The 12,369-nt window shown below is 47.2% G+C and overlaps 1 pseudogene; it reads left to right on the top strand.

Moving 5' to 3' along the window:
• LOC136480409 (uncharacterized) overlaps positions 1-12,369 on the top strand; it is a 50,456-nt pseudogene that overhangs the window by 329 nt on the left and 37,758 nt on the right.

The raw sequence follows: 12,369 nt of genomic DNA, 5'->3' as shown, positions 1-12,369 counted from the left end.
AGATAAAGGAGACGAAGGTCACCCGGCTGTGCCACGAGAAGACCATCCTGGCCGTGAACGGGCAGTTCCCCGGGCCGACCATCTACGCGCGCAAGGGCGACGTGGTGGTGGTGAACGTGTGCAACCAGGGCAGCAAGAACATCACCGTCCACTGGCACGGCGTGGACCAGCCGCGGAACCCGTGGTCCGACGGGCCGGAGTACATCACGCAGTGCCCCATCCAGCCCGGCGCCAGCTTCACCTACCGCATCATCTTCACCGAGGAGGAGGGCACGCTGTGGTGGCATGCGCACAGCGACTACGACCGCGCCACCGTGCACGGCGCCATCGTCATCAGCCCCAAGGACGGCTCCGTCTACCCCTACCCCACGCCGCACGGGGAGGTGCCCATCATCCTCGGCGAGTGGTGGAACGCCGACGTGGAGCAAGTTCTCCTGGAGGCCCAGCGGACCGGCGGCGATGTCAACGTCTCCGACGCCAACACCATCAACGGCCAGCCCGGCGACTACGCCCCGTGCTCCAAGAACGACACCTTCAGAATGCCGGTGGAGCAGGGCAAGACGTACCTGCTCCGGATCATTAACGCGGGGCTCACCACCGACATGTTCTTCGCCGTCGCCGGGCACCGCCTCACGGTGGTCGGCACTGATGGCCGCTACCTCAAGCCGTTCACCGTCGACAACATCATGATCTCCTCCGGACAGACCATGAACGTGCTCCTCGAGGCCAACCGCGCCACCAACGGTTCAGGCGACAACAGCCGCTACTACATGGCTGCGAGCCCGTTCTTCACCAACGCAGGACTACTCCCGTACGACGAAAAAATCACCACGGCCATTCTGGAGTACACGGACGCGCCACCGTGCACGGGGCCACCAGACTCCCCCGACTTGCCGGGTGTCCACGATGTCACCGCGGCGACAGCGTACACAGCGCAGCTCCGGTCCCTGGTCACCAAGGAGCACCCGATCGATGTGCCAATGGTGGTCGACGAGCACATGCTCGTGACAATCTCCGCCGGCACCCTGCCCTGCGAGGCCAACAAGACGTGCGGCGGCCCATTAGGCGGCCGCGTCGCGGCAAGCCTGAACAGCATCAGTTTCGTGGCGCCGGCCGTCGACATCCTCGACGCGTACTACGACTCCATCAGCGGCGTGTATGAGCCGGACTTCCCCGACAGGCCGCCCTTGTTGTTCAACATCACCGCCTCCAAATCGCCGCAGGAGCTCCAGCTCATGAAGCAGGGCACCAAGGTGAAGGTGTTGGAGTACGGCACCGTGGTGGAGGTGGTGTTCCAGGACGCCCTCACCGCCGAGAGCCACCCCATGCACCTGCACGGCTTCAGCTTCTACGTGGTGGGCCGAGGGTTCGGTCAATTCGACAAGGACAAGGACCCGGCCACGTACAACCTGGTGGATCCGCCGTACCAGAACACCGTATCCGTGCCCCCTGGCGGCTGGGCTGCAATGCGCTTCCGTGCCGCAAATCCTGGTAAGAACTGCATTTGAATTAAATTTGGGCAACATGGCAACGATGAACTACAGTAATATATATGCGTTGTTATATGGATTTTTTTTCTTATATGTGTTGTGCTGTTATTTTTCTTGTTTATTAGGTGTGTGGTTTATGCATTGCCACTTCGATCGTCACATGGTGTGGGGCATGAACACTGTGTTCATTGTGAAAAATGGCAAAACCCCAGACGCTCAAATGATGGCACGTCCTCCTAACATGCCCAAGTGCTAGTAATAAGGAAACAAGGGCATGATCCATGCCTGCGCTTTGCATGCAAGACAATCAAGCAAAATATCTGATCTTACTAGATTGACAATTGGTTTAATTATTTGCGCCACAGATTTTAAGTAGTGTGGTTTCTTCAAATATTTTTTTATTTAGTATATATCGTTTTTTTTCTCTTTTTTCATTTGGTGGAACAGAAAAATATATTCGTTGTATTAATTGTTTGTACATGTTGATTTACTCCTATATTTGTATGTTACGGTGCATTCTGTATCCTGTGAAAATTCAATATACATACGTGCTTCGTATATTTATTTATTTATTTTTACCACAATAAGATCTTGATTATTTAGAGAAAATATGTTCGATAACAACACTGTTCAAATATCTTTTTACTTTTACATGATAGAATTAAAAACATCTGATCCCATCATTTACAAATTATTATAAGTACATAGTCACAGATAGTTTTTCCATTTATTATTATTATGTTACAATGGTCAATAGTTGCACCCATAGAAACAGTTTTGGATGTCTCCTCGAGCCAAATTTTAAGAATACTTATTATATTACGATAATTCAATAAGTGTCCATTGAGAAGGTGGCCATGCACTACACCCCCTTAATTAGCTACTTAATGTTTCAATTGCTAGTTAATGGTCTTATTTGTATTCAGGAATTCGTCTCTAATAGCGTCTTATATAAATAAAATTTGGCTTTTTATTATTTTATCCATACTTTTGTTCCTTTTATTTATTATTTCCTAACAAACATCTAGTTCATCGTCACAATACACTCTCTAATTAATTTGTCAAATGTAATTAGTGTTTTCTTGTTTGCTCAATTGTCACAGTACACTCTCTATATTGCCCGTGCTAACGCTACGGGAAACAATACTTACACAATTGATTTGGTGATTAAAACTATAAAGAGAAATTTACGCTTCCATTAATAAGAAGTGTGCTCTTCGAGCTTGGTACATTTGATAAGGGTACTAAGGGGGTCCCTAGACATAATAATTACCTCAAGTACCCATATAAATTTTCTAACAGCATCTGCTATGCCCTATAATCATCCAGCAGCCTCCCGAGGCATTTGCGTTGTAGCCAACACCTATTGGTCGCCAAAATTATATCAGTAAATGCATGCTTTAATCAGATAAAGAAATTTAACCAAGCTCCAAGATAGGAAACATGAGAAGAATATTTGCAAGCTCTTGACTAAACCTATCAAATTTGAGGTAACTTACCTCAACAGATCCATCAGTGAAGATAGAGATCAAAAAGAATAAAATTTCAAGTTTTCTAGGCTGATGTCTAAATGAACAAGTAGCAGACTTGCTTTTGTTCATAATCCTTCAGCTACTCTTATATGTCCCCTGTTTTTTCAATGGCCCCTGCACCAGAAGTTTAGTGAAGTTCAAAGAAATAGTAATATCATGTTGCATTCTAGAGTAAAATGAAATTATTTTGAAAACCAAAACTCAACCAACCTCTTTGAATTCCAAAAAAAACTTTCAGAAGGCACCAAATTTCACGAGTAAACCCAGGTAAATCTAAAGAAGAATGAACACTGAGAAAGTAATAGCAACACATATGCTTCATCTACAGGAAAAGGATAATAGGACCATTTACAAAAACTATTTGATCTTTTTCTCCAAAGCTAACTGCTTTCTGAAAAATGCTAAAATAGTTTTAACACACAATTTATCAATAAAAATTATCGCCAAAGATAATACTACTTTCCTTGACAAGCAAAAGGATATATCTTTTTTTATGACTAAACATTAGTTTGTATTGCAAATTCGTATGGGTAAAAATTATAGTTCTAACTTTGTTGCTATAATACCCCCTACTTAATTTAGATTCGAGCTTGAAGGTTGTTCTTACCTAGGTGACTTCAGTTAGAAGTTTCTAGAGAAATTATCATCACTTCCAGGGCTTCACGTTCTGTTTATACCGGCATATATAAACACTAATGAATTTTGGAAACACAATATCAGCATTCAGCCCTATCAAAATAAACAATGTAAAGTATACGCTAAAGCATAGATGCAAGAGCTAACAATCTAGTTGTACAGAAACTACAACTTACTTCTTTACCAATTTTCTCGATCTCTGATTTGTAATAGTCAAGGTAGGGAGAAGATATAGAGCTTAAAACAGCACCATTAGTACCAAGAATTTGCAGAAAGAACAAGTATGCCAGTTTACTCCATTGAATTGAACTAAAATATTACCAATCAAAGCAAGCTTTAGACCATATCTTGTATGCTTGGCACAAGAATTCCAGGTGTATCAAGCACATAAATACAGGGATGAGCTGTAATCTGCACATGACAAATATGGTTAGTTTATTCAACAAATAGGCATCTGCATGAGTATTCAATTCTAAAAAATCAACTACAGGCAAGCACGAGACCAAATTCTACATCTCGTACCTCCAAGATGCACACAGCATTGGACCTAGGCCTTTTCTCGGCAGAATACCATCGAACACTTAACAAGCACATATTAGAATACACTGGTGCTGCAGATCCAGCACAGGACCAATGGATTCAACCATAGCAAGAAGGGGAGGAGGAGGAGGAGAAGGGAAGGAGGATGAGAGATGCACACGCCTGCCTGTTGGTGCCAGTGAAGAGCTGCGTGACTGTGCTTGATCTGCGGAGCCGCGTCACGTTGGAGTGCAGGGGTGGACTGCGGATGGAGTTGAACCGCCGCCATGGTCCGTCGTGCGCGTGGGCCTGGCCATGTCACCGCCGCCAGGGTCCGCCGTGGGCGCAGGCCACCGTGGGCATAGGCCTGGCCACGGCGCCGCCGGGGGCTCAGGCCTTGGATCACCACCGCCACGACCACCATTCCTGCGGGCAGATTTACCTGGCCGACGATGTCCCGAACCTGACGCTGGGGAGCGCAGAAGCTTCGCCACGGCAGGCCCCGTCCAGCTTCGTGCCTCGCCTGGCAGCGGCACCCAGGCCACCGCGCACCCCGCGGCGGCCTCGCCTAGCGCAGAGACGGCCCGCCCCTTGCCGCCGCTTCCCTGTCGCGGCGCCGGCGATCGGATCAGTTTCTCTCCACACACTCGAGTGAAGAATAGACGGAAAAAGAGAATTTGAGCATCCAACCATGGCTGCTAGGCGCGGGCGTGGGAGATCCGCGGGAGGGCAGACACACTAAACATGGGCCATCAGATTTGGATGAGTAATGAGAGAGAATGGCTAAGAGATAATCTGGTGCATCCGTTTTGATGGTGTTATATTTTCTGGGTGCATTCATGGATGTAGATGTAGCATAGGTCATGACTGTGGAGTAGGCATTTGTTGTGTGGCGTTAGATTTATTCTAACTTGTGTATTATAGGATAGGGTAGATTACGATAATTCAATAAGTGTCCATTGAGAAGGTGGCCATGCACTACACCCCCTTAATTAGCTACTTAATGTTTCAATTGCTAGTTAATGGTCTTATTTGTATTCAGGAATTCGTCTCTAATAGCGTCTTATATAAATAAAATTTGGCTTTTTATCATTTTATCCATACTTTTGTTCCTTTTATTTATTATTTCCTAACAAACATCTAGTTCGTCGTCACAGTACACTCTCTAATTAATTTGTCAAATGTAATTAGTGTTTTCTTGTTTGCTAAATTGAACTCTAATAACATTCATATTATTTAGAATTAGTCTTCGTGTTATCTTTCTTATCTTCATTCTTTGTTCATGTTATTATTGTGATTCTTTTTTTTGTCTAAGAGTTAGATTGATCAGGTGAACGATAAAGACCTAGGGCTAATTATTTTATTTCTTTTTTCTCTAAAATATTTAGTGCACTTTTTATTTTTTAGATTTCTTTTGCATCGTAACACAACCATATATTTGGTTGTTATGTATACTCAGTAGTGGCTAAACCAACGCTTAGCGACCCCGGGCAGCCACCGGGCTCATGAGCGAAGTGCAAAGGGATTTTTTATTTGTATAAAAGAGAAACACTATAAAATAAATATTTCTGCATAATAAGAAACATACAGGCATGTAAAAAGTTTTAGCTCCACCAGTATATATATTATGGCCATGTATGTATCTCCTCGGACATGATCGTTGGTTATCGCTTTGAACGGCCCCTATGTTCAAATCCTGGCTCGGCCCCTATCTATCAATAAGTATTATATGATGCTCCAACAGTATATATATATTATGGCCATGTATGTATCTCCTCTGACATGATCATTGGTTATCGGTTTGAACGGCCCCCTATCTCTTGTGCTCCAGAGTGTCCTCAAGTTTGAATACCTTGCAATCGAGATAGTCAATGTGAAACCCAAAGTCTCCAACCTTATCCCTCAGGTCTATGATCTCTTTCTTCATCTTCTCCTCACACTCCTTATACACCGCAAGTGCATGATTCATATCTAATGTTATCCTCCATCCTATTGGTAGACCTGGACTTCCAAGCTAGGTGCAGGGCAGTCGCTACTGTGGTAGTTGCAGTGGCTGCGTGGTTTTTTCATGTGGTTTAAGAAGAGCTGAAGATGCCCGCTCAGTGACCTATGGACCTATGGCAGAGAGGGACCAACAGAGGATGAATAACCTAAAATACATATATGAATCTGATGATGTTCATTGTGTAAACCTTCTTAGGATGAAGAGGGAACCTTTTTTCCAACTGTGTGACCTATTTCGTAGTAGAGAATTGGTCACTAACGGCATACATGCATCTGTTGAAGAACAAGTTGTAATGTTCTTGCATGTTGTTGGTCACAATGAGAGGTTTAGAGTTGTTGACCTCACATTTAGGAGATCAGCAGAGACTATATTCACTACGCCAGATTTGCACATTACTGTCAGCATCATCACTGTCGGATTTGTGAGAACCGGCTGTGATGTACCTTCACTGCCGGTTATGAGCTTGAAAATGAAAAAATGATTGGGGTTTGGCTAAAACCGGCAGCGAAGGACCACATCACTGCCGGTTTGTGGCTTGAACTGGCAGTGTTTTGGCGGGCACTCATCACTGCCGGTTTAAGCCAAGAGCCGACAGTGATTGGGCTTTATCACTGTCGGTAGCTAAGAACCGACGGTGATAAGCCTACAACACAAAAAGCCTGCAGCCGTCCTCTCCTTCCTCCTCTCTTCCACCCCGAGAACAGAGGCGCGCGTTTGGACCCTTCCCTCCATTGTTGCGGCTGCTCTTCACCATGAAGCTAGTGCTTGGATTTTTGAAGAATGGCTTGATCTTTTTGCTTTAAGGTTAGTAACAAACATCCACTCCTTAGATTTTGTTGCTTAATTAGCTTTGTTTTGATGGCTACATTGCTTGATTCTCATTCTAGTTCTACTTTCTCCATTCTAGAGAGCACTTTTCCAATTGGACATTTGTGCAAGGCTCAAATTGTGGTGAATCCATCATCCAAAAGGTTGGTGTCTATGAACACATTTAAATTCCAAGCTAATGATTCCATGGTGGTCAAGATCATCATTGTTAGTATGTGATGCTATAATTAGTTCTTAGAAGTAGAGTAGAATAGTTGTTCTTCAATATTGTGCAATAATTGTTTTTTACTACGATTTTCAATTTACAGGGCCGGGGCTACCAATTTCAATTTTCCAATAATTAGTGTACAATAATGTTTTCCAAAAATGGTACTTTCGAGCTACAATTGTTGTTCATGAAGCTCGATTTCTTATTAATTCTTTGTAATTACTGTCTCAATATTTTTTTGTGCAGAGATGGATCGAGAATGGATGCATCTGTCCCGAACGGACAAGCGGTACATGCATGGCGTCAGCCAGTTTATCATCGATGCCAAAGCCCATGCTGGGAATGCGAACCCTGTCTTCTGCCCATGCAAAGATTGCAAGAATCATAGGAACTTTCATCAAATTGAGTCTATACGATCGCACTTGATTACCAGGGGGTTCATGCCAAACTATACGATATGGACTATTCGTGGCAAGGTTGGTGTGAATGTTCTGCAGGAAAACGATGATGATGTGGACATGCCTGACGTAGCCATCCACGATGCTGACGAGGAACCCAGTGTCAAGACGGAACCTATGGCCATAGTTAATAATGTGTTTAGGAACACGCTAGCTGACAACACCGAGGATAACAATGGCATTTCTTAGCTGCTATGTAATGTAGAGACTGGATGTCTTTGTGAAAGACAGCTGAGAAAGCTAGAGAAAATGAGACAAGATGGCAAAACACCATTCTATAGGAATTGTCCAATGAGCAAACTGGAAGCCGACATCATGCTGTTAGAGTTCAAATCGACAAACGGATTGAGCGATAAAGGCTTCGATCAGTTGTTAGGTATAACAAGGAAAATGCTCCTAGAAAAAAATGAGTTGCCAGAAAAGACATACTTGGCCAAGCAAATGATCTGCCCCATCGGCCCTCGAGGTTGAAAAAATCCACGCGTGTTCCAATGATTGCATATTGTACCATGGAAAAATACAAAGACTTGGACAAGTGCCCTAAGTGTGAAGCTATGATACAAGGAAGGGCCGTCAAATGAGGGTACCAAGACCAGAGGAGGTCCCGTAAAGGTCGTTTGGTATTTTCCTATAGCTCCCCGGGTGCATAGGCTGTTTGCATGTGCAAAGTCAGCCAAGCTGTTGCGCTGGCATGGCGAAGAGCGTAAGAAAGATACAATAATGAGGCACCCCGCCGATGGGCATGACTGGAGGACTGTCAATACTATGTTCTATAAGGACATCAGTGGAGAGGTAAGGCACCTTTGGTTTGCTTTGAGCATAGATGGGATGAATCCTTTCGACCAGGTTAGAAGCAATCATAGCACCTGGCCAGTGACGCTCTGTATATACAACTTTCCACCTTGGGTCTGTATGAAGCGGTCGTACATCCAGATGCCACTACTGATTCAAGGGCCAAGACAACCTGGGAATGACATCGATGTGTTTCTAGAACCAGTGATCGATGAACTAGTGGAGATGTTTGAAAGGGTGTGCCGGATGTTTGGGACGAGTACAAAAAGGAACATGTCACGATCAAGGGAGTACTTATCGCTACAATCACCGACCTGCCAGGTCGAGGTTCGTTGTCCGAAGAGAAGACAAAAGGCTATACTGGATGTGTCGAGTGCTTGGACGACACCGATACGGTAAATCTACCAAATAACTCAAAGATAGTTTATATGGGACACCGTAGGTTCCTACCTAAGGATCACCCTTACCGCACAAACAGAAAAGATTTCAATGGTACTATTGAGAAACGCTTAGCTCCAAAATATCGAGACGGGCCTGCGATACTTTGAGAACCCAACAAACTGGAGGTTGTCCTTGGGAAGGGGGACAATGTACTAGCAGCGTGTCGACAGAATATCATCGGTAGTCCACCGAGGGGTATCCCGCGATGGTACATTTGTCGGTGGAGGTGCGCATAATCAGGAACCAGATGGTGACACAAGGCGCAGAGACAGCGATTTAGATAGGTTCGGGCCATCTGATCGACATAATACCCTACGTCCTGTGTCTTTGATGTATTGTATTGAGATGTAGTAGATAGATCTTGATGGATCTCTCTGCCGTTGTCTTCTAGGGGACCCCTACCTCTCCTTATATACTCTAGAGGGGTAGGGTTACAAGGAAAGTAGCCTATTTGGTACTATATAATATCTTGCGGTGCACGCCGAGCAGCGCCATGCACGCCTTGATCATGTGGGCTGGGCCACCTCTGATGGTGCGGCCCATGTCTTGTCTTGTGGATACCGGGGGCCATACCCCCACAATTAGTCCCCGAGCCTGACAGTAGGTGATGTAGTCACGTGGTGCTAGGGTCAGAAAGTAGAAGACCAGCCGAGCAGGCAGCCAGTCCCCAGGCATAGCCTCGAGATGAGAAAAGCGCACATTCACCGCAAGGTGAAGTGTGCCCACTTAGTCCCCGAGCCTGCTAGAAGATGAAGAATGAATCTTGTAGCAGGGTCAAAGGAAAAGAAGTCTAAAAGCTTGCCGACATCGTCTGACATGCGCGTATCAAGACCCCAGATGTGCTGCCCAAGATCAGCACCCTGACCCGAACAACATGGAGCAGCTTGATAGCACACCGATGAGACGTAGCAAGATTCGAGTAGCAAGGGAGTCCCCGGTGTAGCTGGCGACGTCCGAGCACCGAGGAGTCCCCGACGTAGCTAGAGATGTCCGAACACCGAGGAGCGAGGAGTCCCCGATGTCGCTGGCGATGTCGACCACCAAGGAGAGAGGAGTCCCCAGTGTCGCTGGCGATGTTCGTGCTCCGAGGAGCGAGGAGTCCCCGACGTCACTGGCGATGTCGACCACCGAGGAGCGAGGAGTCCCTGGCGTCGCTAGCGATGTCCGAGCACCGAGGAGCGAGGAGTCCCTAGCGTAGCTGGTGATGTCCGAGCATCGTGGAGCGAGGAGTCCCCAGCATCGCTGGCGATGTCCGAGCACCGAGGAGCAAGGAGTCCCAGCATCGCTGGCGATGTCCGAGCACCGAGGAGCGAGGAGTTCCTGATGTCGCTGGTGATGTCCGAGCACCGAGGAGCGAGGAGTCCCCGGCGTAGCTAGAGATTCTCGAGCACCGAGGAGCAAGGAGTCCCTGGCGTCACTGATGATGTCCGAGCACCGAGGAGCGAGGAGTCCCCAGCGTCGCTGGCGATTCCCGAGCACCGAGGAGCGAGGAGTTCCCGGCATTGCTGACGATGTCCAAGCACCGAGGAACGAGGAGTCCCCGGCATCGCTGGTGATGTCCGAGCACCGAAGAGTGAGGAGTCCCCAGCGTCGCTGGCGATGTCCGAGCACCAAGGAGCGAGGAGCCCTCGGTGTAGCTGGCGATGTCCGAGCACTGAAGAGTGAGGAGTCCCCGGCGTCGCTGGCGATGTCCAAGCACCGAGGAGTCCCCGGCATAGCTGGCGACGTCCGTGCGGTGAAGTGTGCCCACTTAGTCCTCGAGCACGAAGAATCCGAGCACCGAGGAGTAACCGGCGTAGCTGGCGATGAAGCACGAGCGAAAAACAGTCTGGTCAACTGGTCGGTGGTGAATTGAGCATTGAGTAGAAGCTATCATATGATATTGCCTGATTTTGGAGGGGGTCCCTACCCGCCTTATATAGTCCAGGGGGCAGGGTTACAAGTAAAGATGGCAACGGGGACCCGATCCCTGATTCCCCATGGGGAATTCTTCCATTAGGGGATGGGGATGGTGGAGAATTGATCCCCACGGGGATGGAATTGGTAGAATTGTTGTCCCCGTCGGGGATGGCGGGGACGGGGATGGTACCCTGGTCCCCGACCCCGATCCCAGCATCCCCACCCCGTGAAGCAGCACCATCGAATCGTAGTAGCCAGGGGCGCAAGGCCCATGTAAGAAAAGGCCCATTAGCCCCGAAGTATATATATACGCAAGACTATGTTGCTAGATTGATTAGACTAATGAGTATCACATAATTTATGAATCTGTGATCTTTTATGAATCTATGAACCTTGCTGCTAGATTTATGCATGTGTGAATCTGTCAACCTTGCAAGATTTATGCCTGTGTATGTTGTTGTATCAGGGACGGGGATCCCCGCGGGGACGAAATCCCCGCCGGGGATCGGGGATGGGGAAGGAAGGCTCCCTGTGGTTGTTCATGGGGACGGGGCTGGGGAAAATTCCCCCCCACGGGGATGGGGATGGTGGCTTATCCTCCGACAGGGAATTCCCCGTTGCCATCTTTAGTTACAAGTCGGTTAGATCTGAGAGATAACCGGAAAGTAATAACAGATTACAAAAATCATGGGATCATATGTATCCTAACAGATCTCGTAGTATCCTAAGGATATCTTCCCCATGTCTTGCGGGAGGCGCCGAGCAGAGTCGTGCCTCGCAAGGCTTCGTCACTGGGCTAGGCCGCCCCTAGGGGCGTAGCCCATGTGGTTTGTCGTGAGTATCCGGGGTCGTACCCCCCCACACAGCGCCTGATGGGAGCGTTTGGAAGAAAAAATCAGTTTTCTAGAAACTACCTTACTGGCCATTTCTGAGTATACGCCACTGTCTTGATCCCATGCACATGACTAAAAATGTGTGCGCTAACACTCTTAACACCTTGATGGACACCGAGGGGACATCGAAGGATTCACTAGCCACACGCCTAGACATGCAACACATGGGAATCAGGAAGGAGCTACATCCTGTGGAGCTAGAGAATGGCCAGTTCGAACTTCCGGTTGCGTCATGGACATTGAAGAAGGAAGAAAAGCGTGCGCTTATTTCTTTCTTCATTGAACTCAAAGTCCCAATGGGCTACTATGCGAACCCGAAGAGGCTAGTGAACATGAGAGAACTCAAGTTCAACTATGGCCCTATGAAGGCCCATGACTGTCATGTCATTATGACTCAGCTACTCCCTATTGCCCTACGTGGTATCCTCCCCCCAAAGGTTCGCGCCCCCAATCATAAAGCTTTGCTTGTTCTTCAACACGATCTCAAAAAAGGTCATTGATGTGTCCACGCTAGAGCAGCTGCAGCGGGACATAGCCAAAACTCTCGTTAGGCTTGAGATGCATTTCCCGCCGACTTACTTTGATATCTCATTGCATCTGCTCATTCATCTTCTTGACCAAATTAGAGCCCTTGGCCCAATGTACCTGCATCAGATGTTCCCTTTCAA

The sequence above is a fragment of the Miscanthus floridulus genome, chromosome 9 (genome assembly GCF_019320115.1).
Source record: "Miscanthus floridulus cultivar M001 chromosome 9, ASM1932011v1, whole genome shotgun sequence".
NCBI classification, from domain to species: Eukaryota; Viridiplantae; Streptophyta; class Magnoliopsida; order Poales; family Poaceae; genus Miscanthus; species Miscanthus floridulus.
Note: the sequence above shows the minus strand (reverse complement) of the source record. Positions and strands in the feature narration are given on the sequence as shown.